The sequence below is a fragment of the Schistocerca piceifrons genome, chromosome X (assembly GCF_021461385.2).
Source record: "Schistocerca piceifrons isolate TAMUIC-IGC-003096 chromosome X, iqSchPice1.1, whole genome shotgun sequence".
Lineage (NCBI taxonomy): Eukaryota > Metazoa > Arthropoda > Insecta > Orthoptera > Acrididae > Schistocerca > Schistocerca piceifrons.
Window position 1 is genome coordinate 870918895 of NC_060149.1, and position 17850 is coordinate 870936744.

Sequence of the window (17850 nt, forward strand, 5' to 3'; positions counted from 1 at the left end):
AGTACTTTACGTTTCCCAATATTGCAGTTCAACGATGGATGATGGCACGTGGAGTGACTCCACAAGTGTGTGAGGTCATCCATACAGGATCGAACTAGGAGCGACGATTGCTACAACTGCTCTCTAAGTGAGAGGAGAAGTTAGAAACGAGACAACTAATTTGTTAGAGTTTGTGGCATGATACTGCTTTGTGTATGCAGTTCAGCCAATGCTAGTGAGTTGTAAAAACTCAAACATGTGAGTATTTAGCGTCCCTTTTTGTCCTGATTCACATGAGGTGCAGGTTCTGACACCGTACGTGATCTTGTTTATGTACTCACGACAACATGGTCTGCCACAGGAAATCCCTCCAAACGGCTGCCGCGTCCGGAGAGCTAGTTGGCTGTTGCATGCTGGTCAAATGTCAGTGTCAACGGTCATCCTCACTTTCGCTTGTTGCCCGGCGAGGGTTGTGCCCCACCTAATCCCTCAGGTATATGGCCCGGCCTGGTGACTGACAGCTTGTAGGACCGGACGCTCCCGCGCCCTTCTCGTGAGGTGGCGCGCTGATGCTCCCCTTCTTGCATGTAGCCGATGACCTCTTGTGTTTGCTCCGGCTGGCCTGTGCATTGCCACGATGCCCATCATCTGCACAGTTCTGACAAAAATCTTGCCTAACTTTTTCTCATGACCTTCTATGTTATAATAACGATACATTGATGGTCTGTCATTTCAGACACTCTTATTTTAATTTTATAGTTATTAATCTATGGCAATCATTATAACAAAATCTTTGTGTATTTAATCTAGTCATGGAAATTATTTATCTTGATATTTGTGTAGAGACCGATCTCACTACTGTACATGGTGTGTGTCAACTGATGCTATGTATTGGATGAACAACTAAATGTGCGGACCCGCACTAATATTACTATTGCTTAAATAGATCGATAGTAGACATGCTCAAGAATTAACTACCATTTGCCAACGATCTACATTCTATGTCTTTTGAATAAATTATGTTATTATACAGCTTGAAGTTTTACTGAGCTATAAAGAACATGCAATTATTCTACGTCGTCCCTCTATCTCGGGTCTGTGGTTTGGTGACCTGAAAAATAGCATCCCAACAGGCGCGTTCCAAACATTCCAACCTGTGGTAGAAAAACCCCACAATATTAAGGATCTATTTATTGCTAAATCCTACATTTTAACTTGTCCTAGTATATGGTACTTTTCTTTTACCTTATACAATACTCTTACATAAATCCCGTTACGCTGAGATGTCTTGCTGCTCACCACTATTGACGACGACAGTGATGTGCGCGCCATACGACACGGCCTCCGAGTTCTCACTACGCCTCACTGAAACTCCAGGGTTGTGACTTGGCAAGACAGCCATACCACTAGGAGGAAGCCGAAAGGCAAGCGTTTAAGCTTACGCAGGCTGGCGTGAGGTCTGGAACAGTTAAAGGAGTTGAGTCTAGTAAAAAAGGTACATAGCTGCTGGAATACCTAACTTTAATCCATAATTGGTGAACATCGGTCGGACGGTACATGCATCACAAGATAAATAGCAAATGATAGTGGCGCCTTGCTAGGTCGTAGCAAATGACGTAGCTGAATGCTATGCTAACTATCGTCTCGGCAAATGAGAGGTAGCAAAGTCGGCTGTACAACTGGGCGAGTGCTAGGAAGTCTCTCTAGACCTGCCGTGTGGCGGCGCTCAGTCTGCAATCACTGACAGTGGCGACACGCAGGTCCGACGTATACTAAAGGACCGCAGCCGACTTAAAGGCTACCATCTAGCAAGTGTGGTGTCTGGCGGTGACACCACATCCAGAGACTGGGTTAGCCATGGGTATACAAGACAATAAATTTATGCAACTTCTTTTTCTATGTGATGCGGTTTTAGAGATCAAAGTGCACCTTTCCAGAGGCAATGTAATATGACCAAGCCAGGACTGGTTCCTGTTGAGGATTCAGTCGCCCATCACACGCCAGCCAAACAGTATGTCACGAATCGCCAAGTATAATTCCTTGGTTATTTATCTGTGACAGTCACGAGCAGCACGCTAAATCCCCATCCAGCACACTGGCATGGTAGGCTTTATGCCCGCATTTCTGCCGTCTAGGGCACCACTGGAGCCAAACGCTCACAGGTTCACCCCGTCTTGCAAGACAACGATGCTGGTGCATCACTGTAAAAACTATACTGCTAATATTCATTCTCGAAATCACGCAATATACCGCAATCTTGCAGTGCACTGACGCGTGCCTGCAAGCATTGGTATGAACGTCTCACGAACTGGTTGTGGCCGCTATGGAGCGTATCACGACTTCCCAGAACGCTTCTAGGAGCACGTTCTTGTATACGCCTGTTTGTGTGACATCTGTTTACTCATCATTATCCCTCGACATGGACACCAGACAGGAAACGAGACTCGTAGACCAGTATGGAGTGGCAGTAGGTGACAGCAAAAGTGAAGCTGAAGTTTTAAAGTTAACCTTTAAGAAATCATCCATATTCGATAGCATCGTGGTTTGACTGTCGTATAGACTGCCACACGGAGGACATAGGAACTGACATTCGAAGCGTAACTGAAAGAGTTGAAACCAAATAATTCACCCGTCCACATCGCTTTCAAGGAGAGTACTCGGCGGCATTGACCCCTTACTTAGCCTGTATTTATCGCGAATCTCTCACCAAACGAAAAGAGCCAAGCGAATGGAAAGAAGCGCGGGTGACCCCTGTATAAAAGAAAAGTAAAAGAACTGACCCGCGTAACTACAGACCAATGTGCTTAACATCGGTCTTCTGCAGAATTCTAGAACACATTCTGAGGTAGAATGTAATAAATTCCCTTCGGAGAGGAAAACTTCAGTTCAGAGAGCAACAAAGATTTAGAAAACATCGCACTTGTCAAACTCAGTTTGTCCTTCTCTCACGTGATATACTGCGAAGGCAACAGGCAGATTTTGTATTCCTAGATTTCTGGAAAGCATTTTACACTATGCCCCACTGGAGATGGCTGACGAAGGTCCGAGCATGCGATTTGGTTTCCCACATATGTGGGTGGCTCGAAGACTTTTTTGAGTAAGAGAACCCAGTACGTTGTCCTCAACAGCGAGTGTTCATTGAAGACGAGGGTATAGTCATGAGTGCCTCAGGGAATTGTGATAGGACAGCCTTTATTCTCTACATACGGAAATGACCTGGCTGAGCAGCAATTTAGAGGCTGTTTGCTGATGACGGTGTGGTGTGAGGCAAGGTGTCATCGTCGAATGGTTGTAGGTGTACGGAACATGACTTAAAAATTTCTAGTTGGTGTGACGAATTGCTGCTTTCTGTAAATGTGGAAAAATAAAAGCGAATGGGATGGACGAAGAGTCCTGTAACATTAGAATACAGAATTAGTAGTGTGCAGCTGACACAGTCACTTCAATGAAAAAACTAGGCGTTACGTTTCAAAGTGATATGAAATGATATGAGCTTGTCACGTTGGTAGTAGGGAATGTGAATGATCTACTTCGTTTTATCGGGAGAGTTTTGGGGAAGTGTAGCGCATCCATAAAGTAGACGACGTATAGAACGTTAGTGCGACCCATTCTTGAATACGTTTCGAGTGTTTGGGATCCCCACGAAGTCGAATTAAAGGAAGACATTGAATCAATTCAAAGGCCGGCTGCTAGATTTGTTACCTGTAGCTTCGGCCAGCAACAAGAAGTATGCTTCTTAAACTTAAATGGGAAATCCTGGAAGGAAGACGATGCTCTTTTCGCCAGCCATTGTTGCGTAGTTTTAGATAACAAGCATTTGTGGTTGTCTGCAGAATGGCTCCACTGCCGCCAACTTACATTTTGCGTAAGGATCATGAAGATAAGGCGCGAGAAATTATGACTCGACACAAGCTTTCAAACAATCGTTTTCCTCCGCTTTGTTTTCGAGTGAAAGAGGAGAGAAATGACTAGTACGGTACAAGGTACTCTTCGCCATACACCACACTGCAGTTTGAGGAGTATTTATATAGATGTATATGTTGAACGTAGCCCATGTTACACTCGTAACATAGGCGAACATATGGAGCACTGACATGGTCAATTAGACGGATGCTCCAGATGTGACGTACATAGCATTCATGGAAACTGCTAAGAGTTCAGAATAGTTACTACTCGTGCAATGTTGCGTTACACACTCTGCGTGCATAGTGAAAGTGGAGTTTCGGCAGATCGGATGGTTGCGGAAGTCTACGTTTGACATCCTGTGGAAACATGTTCCGAAACTTCTCTAAAGGCACAGGGTCCGCGGAAATCTTCCTCTACGTGGTGTTAATATTTACCTCCCAAACTGAGGTATTTATCAGAGGGTTTGCCCAACTTCTTCACTTTTTCTGATGCTGCGTTGGGCTGGAGTCGATTTGAACAGGCAGAAGTTATTCGTGGGATTAATGTAGTAACCAAAACCAACCGCGGGAACGCCTTGGGCTGCGGATCGGAGCCGCCAGGCGGGGAAGCCGCCGACGGTGGAGCACGCACCAACGGGTAAACACAAGGACGAGTCGGACGACCGACCGACCAACGAACGACAACCGACAACAACCGACAGTGACCGACACAACAAGGAAGAGATAAACAACGGAGGCTTGTAGAAACCACAACACCAAACACCAACAGTAAATCCACTCGGAACCAGAGCCAGGCAAATGTCAACAACAAGCAACGACCAGAACGCAGTACCACCGAGATAGAGACACAATCCAGAGCGAGTACCAGACTGACTGGACTAGGTTTTTTTCTTCTTCTTTATTGCATTTCAATTCCCCATCGGGGCGGGCTGGCAGCAGCTTATGCGCTGCTCTTCAGCCGAAAGACATAGAACAAACAATAGAAGACAGTGAAAAATATACAAAGGAGAGAATATGGTGAACATAGATATAAAAGAGGGGGAACATCATGGAAGGCAATAGACAAAAAAAGGGACGACTGTAAAATGGAGACAAAAAACTGTTTAAAAGTAGCGCACACAAAAAGCCACACACTGCGACAACTAAAAGAACACAAGGCACAGCATCACTGGAGCATAAAAAGTATCGATGGATGGTGTAGCACATAACAAACACTGACAGCGAATCTCAAGGCAGTACACAATTAAAATCACACCTCTTGACGCACAGGAGAAACAGCACTAAACACAACACTGACGTGGCACACTGCCGATGATCAAAACGGAGTAACCGCCAGGCGCAAGAAGATGAGGGAGACCGGAGGAAGGCAGGGAGGGAGGGAGGGAGGGAGGGAGGGAGCGAGGGGTTAGAGAGGGTGGAGATGGGCGGGGGGCGCGCTGAAGAGGGCTAGGTAGGGAGGGATGTGGGAAGGAAGGAGGCAAGGATGGGGTGCAGGGTCTCGGGGGGGGGGGAGGAGGAAAATCCGCTCTGGGAGAAGGAGGGGAGAGGAAAAAGGGGGCCCTGGGGAAGGGGAGGGCGACCAAGGCCAGGAATGAAGGGTAGATGTCACGGCGAAGATCGTCATCCGGGAGGGGGAGGCACTGGAAATTGCCGTGATAAAGGAGATGGAGGGTGTGGAGGTGGAGAGAGGGAGGGATACAGCGATGGAGGCGCGGCAATGGGTGGGGGGGTGGAGAGGAAGGAGGATGGGGGGCATGAAGCCTGCAGACAATGTAAAGGATGCAGAGATGTTGGAGGAACAGGAGGAGGTAGGGGAAGGGGATCAGTTCATACAGGAGCTGTGTGGGGGAAGGAAGGCAGATACAGAAGGCAAGGTGGAGCACATGGCGTTCAAGGATTTGGAGGGCCTTGTAAAAGCGGGTGGGGGTGGAGATCCAGGCAACACTGGCATAACAGAGGATAGGACGGATGAGGGATTTGTAGGTGTGAAGGATGGTAGAAGAATGCAATCCTCATGTCCGGCCAGACAGGAGTTTCAGAAGGCGGAGGTGGGAATGGGCTTTCTGCTGGATGGTCTGGAGATGAGGGGTCCAGGTCAGGTGTCGGTCGAAGGTGAGGCCAAGGTATCTCAGGGTGGGGGTGAGCTGGATGCGACGACCATAAAGGGTGGGGTAGAAATCATGGAGGCGAAAGGAGCGAGTGGTGCGGCCTATGATGATTGCCTGGGTCTTGGAGGGGTTGAGACAGAGGAACCACTGGTTACACCAAGTGGTGAACTGGTTAAGATGGATTTGGAGGGTACATTGGGACTGTTGAAGGGTAGGATAGAGAGCTAGGAAGGCGGTGTTATTAGCATACTGGAGAAGGTGGACTGGTGGGGGGCCTTGGGCATATCAGCCATATACAAGAGATAAAGGAGAGGGGAGAGGACAGAACCCTGGGGGACGCCAGCCATGGGATAAAAGATACAGGAGTTGGTGTTTTGGAGGGTGACATAGGAAGGACGGTGCGAGAGGAAGGAAGCGACCAGATGGACAAATTTGATAGGCAGGGCGTAGGTTTGGAGTTTAAAGAGGAGACCGGGATGCCATACACGGTCATAGGCATTTTGGAGGTCATGGGAAACAAAAATGGCGGAGCTACGGAAGTTGACCTGGAGGGACAGTACGTGAATGAGGTTTAGGAGTTGGTCTTCAGCAGAGAAGGAGGGTCGAAAGCCACACTGGGTAAGGGGGAGGAGGTGGTGTTGAGTAAGGTGCTCATGGATACGGTGGGAGAGGATGGATTCAAAGACCATACTGAAGATGGAGGTGAGGCAGATGGGACGATAGGAAGAGGCGGCAGAAGGGGGTTTGTTGTGTTTGAGGAATAAGAGGATGCGGGGGGTCTTCCACAGGTCACGGTAGAAGCCAGTAGAGAGGATGACATTATAGAGATGGGTGAGGACAGTGAGGAAGGAATTGGAGCTTTCTCGAAGGTGGCGGTAGGTGACACAGTCGTGACCAGGGGCCGTGTTGCGTTTCGACCGGAGGATAAGTTTAATGTCTTGTGCTGTGATGGGAGTGTTTATATCGGAGGGGGCAACTGCCCCAAGTACTGGAGACTAGGAGCACTTGGAGCGACTGGGGTATCGGCACGTTCCATGACAGTGGGGAAAAGAGAATAATCAAAGTGGGGATCATCTGGGATGGAGAAGACCTCGGAAAGGTGGGAAGCGAAGTGGTTGGCCTTACTGAGGTTGTCAGGAAGGGGGCGATCGTTACGGAGAAGGGGGTAGTGGGGATCGGAAAGGGAACCAGTAAGGCGATGGAAGGCGGACCAGTACTTGGAGGAGTTGATAGGGAGGGTGGCGTTGAGTCGTGTGCAGGTCTGGCGCCAGTCTCGGCGTTTTGTTGCTGTAATAAGGTTCCGTACGTGTCGCTGTATTTGACAGTGGCGTTGGAGTGTATCCCAGTCACGAGTGCGCAGGAAGGAGCGATAGAGGTGGTGGGATTCACGGAGGAAGGGGACGGCCCGCGGAGGGAGATTGGGACGGTGTAGGTGGATGGTTTTAGTAGGAACATGGGCCTCCACGGCGTCAGTAATTACCTCCTGAAGGAAGGACAAGGCGTGGATGATGTCGTCAGGATGGCGATAGGTAAGAGGGTGGCTTGCGACCTGGGTGGAGATGGAGTCCCAGTAGGCATCCCAATTGGAACAGTGATAGTCATAGACGACCGTGGGAGGGGGTGCAGGGTGCAGAGCCAGAGGGGGGCGGTGTGCAGACGTTACGGTGAGAAGGACAGGGAGGTGATCGCTACCTGTAGGGTTAAGGACGGCGACGGCGATACGCCCAAGGAGGTTGGTGGTGGCAATGACAACATCGGGGGTGGTGTCACTTTTGGGTTGCATGTGTTGGGGAAGGGAACAAGGTTACCTTGGATCATGGAGAGGAACTGATACCACCACCGAAGGGCGGCAGGAGTGGGGCTATGGATGTTGAGGTCGGCGGGAATCACATAGGTGGAGAAGGTGTGGTCAATGTGCGAGATGAAGTCATAAGGAAGAGGAGCAGTGGAGCAGACATATATGGTGGCACAGGTAATGGTGAGGGAGGGGAAGAAGACGCTGAGGATAATGTGTTCAGTGGGGTCATTGAGGAGCGGTTGTGGCCAGTCGGGGATATGCTTAAGGTAGCCAATCGCGAATCCACCCTGTGCACGAGGACCAGGAGCATCAGTGCAGTGGAGGATATAGGGAGAGGTCCGGATAGAATGGTGGGGCTGGAGAAATGTTTCATTCAAGAGGAAGGTGTCGACCTGATGGTGCGAGAGGGTGTGCATGAGGAGGTATTTGTTGGAGCACAAGGAACGAATGTTCTGGAAGAGGATGCGACACTCGTGCCGCACCATGGAGGGAAGGAGGGGGGGAAGAGAGGGATGGGAATAGGCTTAAACAAGGGTGTCGAGGCGGGTGAAGGTGAAGTGGGCTTGGTTGTGGGAGTAACTGGCGAAGGTTGTCAGGTGGAATACCGAGCGAGCGGCAAGGGAGATTTGTTGGAAAGTGTGGGGGCACTGAAAAGGGTGAATGTTTTGGAGTACAACAGTAGGGAACAGGATGATGTCCTCAACCGTGGGGGGTCGAAGGAGGGAATTGTTGGGATGGACAAGGGGATCAACGGGATGAACAGGGACTGTAAGCTTAGGTATGGCTGGAGGGGGTTTAGCTTTACACTTGTGGGAATTGGTGCGATGGAGGCCATTGCAGGTGTTACAGGAAGGAGGAGCAGCAAGGTTGGGGCACTTCTTATGAAAGTGGGAGGCCTTGCAATGGGGACAGGTGGGGGGGGGGCGGTTGTAGTTGGGAGTCAGGTGGTCATTGTACATCAGGCACCGCTGGTAACGGTAGGATTGGGGAGGGGATTTGGAGGATTCGACAGGGTGGTGACAGTGGTATATCAGGGCACCCTGGGTGAGGAGATAGTCAATGGAGGGGGCGGACTCAGAGATGACCTGAATGAGGTAGGTGGGACCAGAGACATTGTGGATACGGTGGGCAGAGCGGATTTCGAAGTCCAGGTGGGAGTTCAGTTCTGCCAACACTTCATCCTCCATGATCACCGGGCTGAGCTTGGTGATCACAGCAGTGTAGGCGGGGAGGCGACGGGGAGGCTGGGGCTGACAAGGAGTGGAAGCAGAAAGGAAGGGTGTCAGAGAGGCGTGGGGGCCAAACATAACTTGTGGGAGTTTACAAAGGAGGTCTGTGTGATAGGATGGGGTCGGGGACTTGATAAGGACTGAGGCCCTGCAGGGAATGAGTTGGGAGATGGGAGCACCAGGTAAGTACTTGCGTACCTCCTCGGTGAGGTTACGAGTGTCGAGGAACTTAGGATCGGGAGTTGACAGAACAAAGGTGTGGAGCGTGGGGGCCGTTGTATGGGTGGCTGGAGAAGGGGTGGTGTCCATGGAGACGAGAGGAGGAGGGGGAGGTGGTGTTGACTTTTTGTGGGAAGTGGCGGGAGCAGAGTCGGTAATGACGCGCTTTTGGGTTTTGGAGACTGGAGGCTGGGAGGAGGGGAGAGGGACGGGGAGGAGAGGGAGGTGGCAGGTGGCAGATCCCTGTGGCATAGTGGAGGTGCCGGGAGAAGCAGCCGGTTTAGTGGTGGCGACGGTGGCTCAGCGCGACGTGATGCGTGCGGGAGACGCAGACGACGAAGCGATGGGGTGGGTGAGAGAGGGGAAGCCGACCACCTGAGGGGTGGCAGCAGAGGCGGCAACAGAGGCGTATGTAAGGGTGGGGGTAGTAGTAGTAGCTGGTGAGGGTGTGGAGGCTGGAGGAATGGTGTAGAGGTGTGGGTATACATCAGAGGAGGAGCTAGGGGGATGGGTAAGTGGGGGAAGGGGAGGTGAGGTGTAAGGAGGGAGGCCAGGGGCGGCAATCCAGGAAGTGGCTGTGGGAGAGGGGGAGGGGGAAGTGTAGATGACAGTGGAGGTGCGAGTACTCATGATGGACGGACGGCGACGGACGGACGGACAGGCAGCAGGCGGTGGAGGGGGTGGCGATGGACGGCGACGAACAGACGGACGGACAGCAGGCAGCGGCGGTGGCGGTGATGGACGGCGAGCAGGCAGGCGGACGGACGAACAGCTACAGCAGCAAGCGGAGGGCAGGCAGACAGACAGGCCGACAGACAGACAGACACCATCTTCGAAGACGGAGATTCCACCCTGAGAGTAGCCCAGGCTTTGCAATCTGACGCTTGAGAAGGAGGGGATCCAACCCTCTAGATGATGCTGGACTAGGGCAGAGCGGGTCCCTATATACGAAACCGGAGGGAGCGGCTATTGGCCGCTGCCTGCACGTGGCGTACCGGTGGCGCCCTCGATGCGCGAGACCTGCTGCGCGGAATAGCCGCCGCGGACGCGGAGCCCTCTATGGGCTGACCACGTCCATTTGTTTTGGCGCCCGTTCGACTTCAGCGGCGGGAGGTACTAGATTTAATGAGTAATTAAATCGTATCTGGACGACAATAATACTTCAGGCTAACTCGAAATTAGTTCAAGTGCCAGTGGACGATGGCAGTGTTCATATTTTCAGGTTTGGTACTTGCATAGAGCTGGAGCTCTTCGGTATAGAAATGGTGTTTTCAGGAAGTAAGAAATGACGAGATGTTGCTGATCTGCAAGCGGAAGAATAGGGACCGACGACTGGCCCCGTGACACCCCAGAGAGAGCGTACTGCCAGGAAGATTTACAGATCGTACAGACAGTACGTTCTTGTCTCTTTTTCAGTTATCAGAATAAAAGCTTATGAATAATCAAGAACCGCCATTTTGACGTTTTTAGTTAAGACTAACGCAGCGCATATTGGGAGAATTGTTCAGTGATCACTGGAAGTGAATGAGGAATTCAAGATTAAGTTTTCTAAAACGCCAACTAACGTTAAATGTTTTTGGGTGGATTCCCGACAATATTCAAAACGCATTAATCAAAAACTAGCGACCACAGTTTTACCTCCCTGTTATAAGATTGTGATAAATCACTTATTGATATAGTATCAAATCACATTTGTCTCTGAGTAGCACTGCATGCTTGTAATTAATCAAAAATATTTCAAAACAATAAATGGAAAATTAAAAAGAAAACCTAAATGCACTGTAATATTCGGTTTTGATTTGTAGGTGTGAGTAATGTATTGAATAAACGTTATGTAAAAATGGCTGGAGGCCATTCCAGTTTGCTAAAGAATGCATAAAACTACTTAGCAAAGTTTCGAGTTTGCTTAATGAATACTGTTAGACTGAAACACTATTTTTCGCTTACTATTGAAATTTACACTCCTGGAAATGGAAAAAAGAACACATTGACACCGGTGTGTCAGACCCACCATACTTGCTCCGGACACTGCGAGAGGGTTGTACAAGCAATGATCACACGCACGGCACAGCGGACACACCAGGAACCGCGGTGTTGGCCGTCGAATGGCGCTAGCTGCGCAGCGTTTGTGCACCGCCGCCGTCAGTGTCAGCCAGTTTGCCGTGCCATACGGAGCTCCATCGCAGTCTTTAACACTGGTAGCATGCCGCGACAGCGTGGACGTGAACCGTATGTGCAGTTGACGGACTTTGAGCGAGGGCGTATAGTGGGCATGCGGGAGGCCGGGTGGACGTATCGCCGAATTGCTCAACACGTGGGGCGTGAGGTCTCCACAGTACATCGATGTTGTCGCCAGTGGTCGGCGGAAGGTGCACGTGCCCGTCGACCTGGGACCGGACCGCAGCGACGCACGGATGCACGCCAAGACCGTAGGATCCTACGCAGTGCCGTAGGGGACCGCACCGCCACTTCCCAGCAAATTAGGGACACTGTTGCTCCTGGGGTATCGGCGAGGACCATTCGCAACCGTCTCCATGAAGCTGAGCTACGGTCCCGCACACCGTTAGGCCGTCTTCCGCTCACGCCCCAACATCGTGCAGCCCGCCTCCAGTGGTGTCGCGACAGGCGTGAATGGAGGGACGAATGGAGACGTGTCGTCTTCAGCGATGAGAGTCGCTTCTGCCTTGGTGCCAATGATGGTCGTATGCGTGTTTGGCGCCGTGCAGGTGAGCGCCACAATCAGGACTGCATACGACCGAGGTACACAGGGCCAACACCCGGCATCATGGTGTGGGGAGCGATCTCCTACACTGGCCGTACACCACTGGTGATCGTCGAGGGGACACTAATAGTGCACGGTACATCCAAACCGTCATCGAACCCATCGTTCTACCATTCCTAGACCGGCAAGGGAACTTGCTGTTCCAACAGGACAATGCACGTCCGCATGTATCCCGTGCCACCCAACGTGCTCTAGAAGGTGTAAGTCAACTACCCTGGCCAGCAAGATCTCCGGATCTGTCCCCCATTGAGCATGTTTCGGACTGGATGAAGCGTCGTCTCACGCGGTCTGCACGTCCAGCACGAACGCTGGTCCAACTTAGGCGCCAGGTGGAAATGGCATGGCAAGCCGTTCCACAGGACTACATCCAGCATCTCTACGATCGTCTCCATGGGAGAATAGCAGCCTGCATTGCTGCGAAAGGTGTATATACACTGTACTAGTGCCGACATTGTGCATGTTCTGTTGCCTGTGTCTATGTGCCTGTGGTTCTGTCAGTGTGATCATGTGATGTATCTGACCCCAGGAATGTGTCAATAAAGTTTCCCCTTCCTGGGACAATGAATTCACGGTGTTCTTATTTCAATTTCCAGGAGTGTACATAATGCTTTAAATTATGGTTCACCTCCTTAGTTAAAAAAGACCTACGAAAGATACATACTGGGAAGCATGCAAGAACGTCGATAATGTATTTACTACCGTGATTCTTCCTGATCTGCGTATCTGGTGTATATATATATAAATCCAACAGGAAAATTTTCCCATAGGAAAAGTCAAGTTAATAGTCAGAGAGAAGTCCCTATTGTAATCCACCTGATGATGGAGGCTTGGTGACCCCTTCCGCCTCCCCCCTCCCTCTGGGCACTGTCCGCCTCTGTCGGAGACAAGCAGGCGCCGACCGAAGACACCTCTCTCCCCCTTGCCCCCCTGACACACACCAGGACGTCCATGTTATCGTACGCCAGAACGTTTTTCTACGTTTTGGAGCAGAAGGGACACGTTATCAGATCAAAGGACGTAGAGGACAATTGAATGGCTCTACAGGAAGTGTGACGTCAGTGTCAAATGGGAGGCGCAGTTTGCCAGCTGCTGTGAATGCCTTGTAGCGTTTGAATGTGCTTTCTTGTCAACAGGGGAGCAGTAAATGTCGCACAGAAGTGGGAGAACATTTTAGCAGGGGAGGACCAGGTGATAAATTTAGGGGACACAGACCCTCCATTCGTGACTGATGACAGTTTACCTGGTGAGTGAATTCCGTCAATAATGAAGTGTGGACGCGGTCATATTGTCTATACGTACATCTACACAGGTACACTGCAAGCCACCGCACGGCACTCGGCAGAGGGTATTCAGTACGAGTACTAGTCGTTTCCTTTCCAGTTCCACTCGCAAATAGAACGAGGGAAAATGACTGTCTACATGCATTCGTATGAGCCCCAATTTACCATATCCTATCTTCGTGGTCCTTACGCGCAATGTACGTTGGCGGCAGCAGAATCGTTCGCTTGAAACACTAAGTCTCTAAAATTTGTCATAAGTGTTCCTCGAAAGTAACGTCATTTTCCCTCCAGGGATTCCCAATTGAGTTTCTGTAGAATCTCTGTAACACTTACCTGTTGTGCGAACCTACCGGTAACAAATCTAAGTCCCACCTCTGAATTGTTTCGATGTCTTCCTGTAAAAATATTCAAATGTGTGTGAATTCCTAAGGGACCAAACTGTTGAGGGCATCGGTCCTTTCACTCTACTTAAACTAACTTACGCTAAGAACAACACACACAGCCATGCCCGAGGGCGGACTCAAATCTCCGGCGGGAGGGGCCGCGCAATACGTCACATGGCGCCCTAGACCACACGGCCACCCCACGTGACTGTGACCTCCTGTAATCCGACCTGGTACGCATCGAAAACACTAGAGCAGTATTCAAGAATAGGTCGCACTAGGATTCTGTACGCAGTCTCCTTTACTAATGAACCACACGTTCCGAAAATTCTCCCAACAAACACAAGTTTACCATTCGCCTTCCCTACCACAGTTTTGACATGCTCGTCCCACTTCATATCGCTTTGCAGCGTTACGTCCTGATATATAAACCACATGACTGTGTCAGTCATGACACTACTAATGCTACATCCGTACGTTATGGGTTTGTTTTTGCTACTTATCTGCATTAACTTATATTTTACCACATTTAGAGCTAGACAATGAACTTCGACCCATTCCCGCACACCACAGCATCATCAGCAAAGAGCCGCAGATTGATGCTCACCTTCCCGCAAATCACCTATGTATACGGAGAACAACAGCTGTCCTGTCACACTCCCTTGGGGCGCTCCTGACGGTCCCTAGTCTCTGATGAAAATTCGCCGTCGAGGACGACATACTGGGTTTTATAATATAAAACGTCTTCGAGCTACACACATATCTGTCAATTTATTTCATATGATCGTACCTACGCTATCAGCCGGCAATGGGGTACCATGTCAAATGCTTCTCAGAAGTCTAGTAGTTTGGAATCCGTCGATTGCCCTTCATCCAGTGTTTGCAGTATATCACCTCAGTAAAGGGGAAGCTGAGTTTCGCACGAACGACTCTATCTAAAACCGTATTGACTCGTGGACATAAGTTTCTCGGGTTCAAGAAAATATATTATATTCGAACTGAGAATATGTTCAGGGATTCTGCTTCAAAAGTGAAGTTAGGGATATTGATCTGTAATCCGTTGTTTTACTCTTCTTATATATAGGAGTCACGTGCGCATTTTTCCAGTCGCTTGGGACTTTAAGCTGGTCGAGAGATTCGCGATAAACGCAAGCTAGGTAAAGGGCGAATGTCGTAGAGTACTGTTTGAAAAAGTGAATTGGGATTTCATATATACCTGGTGACTTATTTCAGTTGTGTCTCTATCTTGGGGATGGATATTACTTTGTGGTCCATAGGAGAGTCTGTCAAATTAAATACCTTTCAGTCGTCAATTTTCAGCCATATTTTATTTGGCAACCAGTTTCAGCGTTTTCATATGCCATCTTCAGGCCCCTATCCGACGTGCAGGAAGAACCTACCTTGGCAGAGTTTAAAACAGGGCGAGCAGTACTTGTGTTAGTAGATATTTGCTACAGTGATCACTTCAACCATCACCTGACGACTGATGATGGCGTAGTAAAACGCTGAAACTGGTTGCCAAACAAAATAAGGTTGAAATTTGATGGCTGAAAGGTATTTAATTTGACATCCTGTATCGAACAGCCGAGTGCCGCAACCATTTCTAAAAAGTTGGACATACAGAGATACAGGAGTCTATCCAGTGGTCAAATGATGGTATGTTTTACCCGTTGTGTTTGTAGTCAGTATAGAAAATTTAAAACATATAATAGACAATAATTTGATTGACTCGAGAAGAGTATGAGCCAGCTAGCTGAGCGTATGGCCACGCCCACGGACATAGCTGTGGAGGACGCAAGTAAAGGGATAGCCACGGAGGGACACCTATCGGCCAGATATATACAGTGCGCGCAAAATGCCGTGGCGGGTAGATGCACAGTCAGCAGGGGGAAGTATGGGGAGAGTGACGGTGGTAGGGGGTCGCTCAGAGCACTGGAGGGAAGTGCCGTTCTAAATTGAAGCCTACACTAACATTTTTGTGACTATGAAGTGGGACCCCTCCATGCCCACACTTGCATGGTGACCATTCAGAATGACTTACTGCCACCTCTGCTTTCGTTAGTAACTAAAAAGAATTGCACCGAAAACAAAGTGATTTACCAAATATATACAGTGCGCGCAAAATGCCGTGGCGGGTAGATGCACAGTCAGCAGGGGGAAGTATGGGGAGAGTGACGGTGGTGGGGGGGTCGCTCAGAGCACTGGAGGGAAGTGCCGTTCTAAATTGAAGCCTACACTAACATTTTTGTGAATATGAAGTGGGACCCCTCCATGCCCACACTTGCATGGTGACCATTCAGAATGACTTACTGCCACCTCTGCTTTCGTTAGTAACTAAAAAGAATTGCACCGAAAACAAAGTGATTTATTTTCGCCTGGCTTGTTAACGATTTGTAACTTTCAGAGAAGCATCATGAGTGACGAATTTTGAGTAAAACATACACGTTTCTCTGGTTGCCACGTCAAAATTTGTTTCTTTTGTTAAAACGCAGTGGCGTTTACAATGTTTCACCTCACTAACATGTTGTGCAGACACAATTACGGGAGAGTTCTGAAACAGTGGCTTATTAAGTGAGGGAATGAGGAAAAGCAAGGTCAGTAGCTTATGAAAAAGAACAGCCTCGGTACAAAAAAAGATGTAATGTCTTCACATGTGTTGTTCCAAAACCCACAGCATTTCCCATTTCACCATTTATCGATGGCCTTTAAAAATTACGTTCTTTCACAAAAGAAGTCTGTGGTTTTTGGAACAACACGGCAGATAATGAAGTTTTGTGTAATAACACTATAGTAAAATAATTTGTTCTTTATGCGCTATTACTTCCCTAAATTTCATTTCGATATCTCAAACCGTTTATGAAATATGAGGAATGTTGTTGATATTTCACTCTGGCTCCATTGCTGACGTCGCGCGATCGGAAATGAGTGTGCTTAATCACATCAATTTCATCAAGCTTGGCGACAGGTAGATGCCTCTACAAAAGTCTAACGAAGAATTCAATACATTAGATAAATTTCATACCCAACTACATCTTATGTAATATGCACCAAACGCAAAATCATAGCGACCTCTGTTTTTCATTGCACACTTTTCCGAATCTCGTGCAGTGTCTTATTTTCACGTAAATATCAAATAACATTGACCATTGATGAAATGATGGGCGCATCATCATGAATCTAACATTTAAAGCTGTAAGCGAAACAAAACATAAATTTTTAAGAGGATTGTTTTTGTAAAATTGTCTGAGAAACTTTGCAGGGTGCGCTCCTCGATTCTGTTATCGCTGACCGGCCGAGAGGTGGAAAACACTTATCAGCCTCCCCTTCCAAACAAACGAATGAACTCGCCCAGCGCTTTGGACGAAAACTGGTCACTGTGCATCGGCCACCGTATCCTGCGCGAACTGTACTCGAGCTGCCCGCCGCAGGCGAATACGGTCAGCTAGTTACCTGCAGCACACCCACCGACCGGGTCCGCGGTGCCGCGAGATGCTACCAACCTCCAGCAGTTGAGTCTTCCGCCCCGCCGCTAGCAGCCTCATCACCACCTGGTAAAATGCACCACAGCTATCATCCGAGTCTGCCTGTCTATTCCATATGTCTCAAAACAATCGCGATTTACACACCCACGTATTGGCCTTGATATTCTTGTAATTCATACGTTGCTACTTTTCCACGAGTAAAATTAATATGTAAATTCTGTTTGAATAACCATGGCCCAAAGGCACTTTGTTCATAAAAATAAATTGTTGTGGCAAATATATTTATGCTCTTGTGGCTGGCGTTCTTATTGTTTTCATATAATTTGCAACTGATGCACTCAGGTGAAATTTAAGACACTGTTATTGCTTTTAAACTCTCTGGTTGACATCTCTCTTCGATTTAACTCTCAGTTTATTAAAATAGACCATCATACAGATTTAAAATAAGTTTAAGCACAGAGAATGTCTTCTCGCGTTTTTATTATGAGACCCTTCAAAATGGCAGATCTTAAATGGTACATGAATAATTGCGTAAATTACAAAACACATGCACTTACATTTATTAATAAATAAGCACAAACATGCTAAAATACATGTACACATTAAGACTACTGTATCGGCTACTGTAGGACTCTGAATCAACCAAGGAAGGAGAGAAATGGCAATTCGAGGTGACAGGAATCCA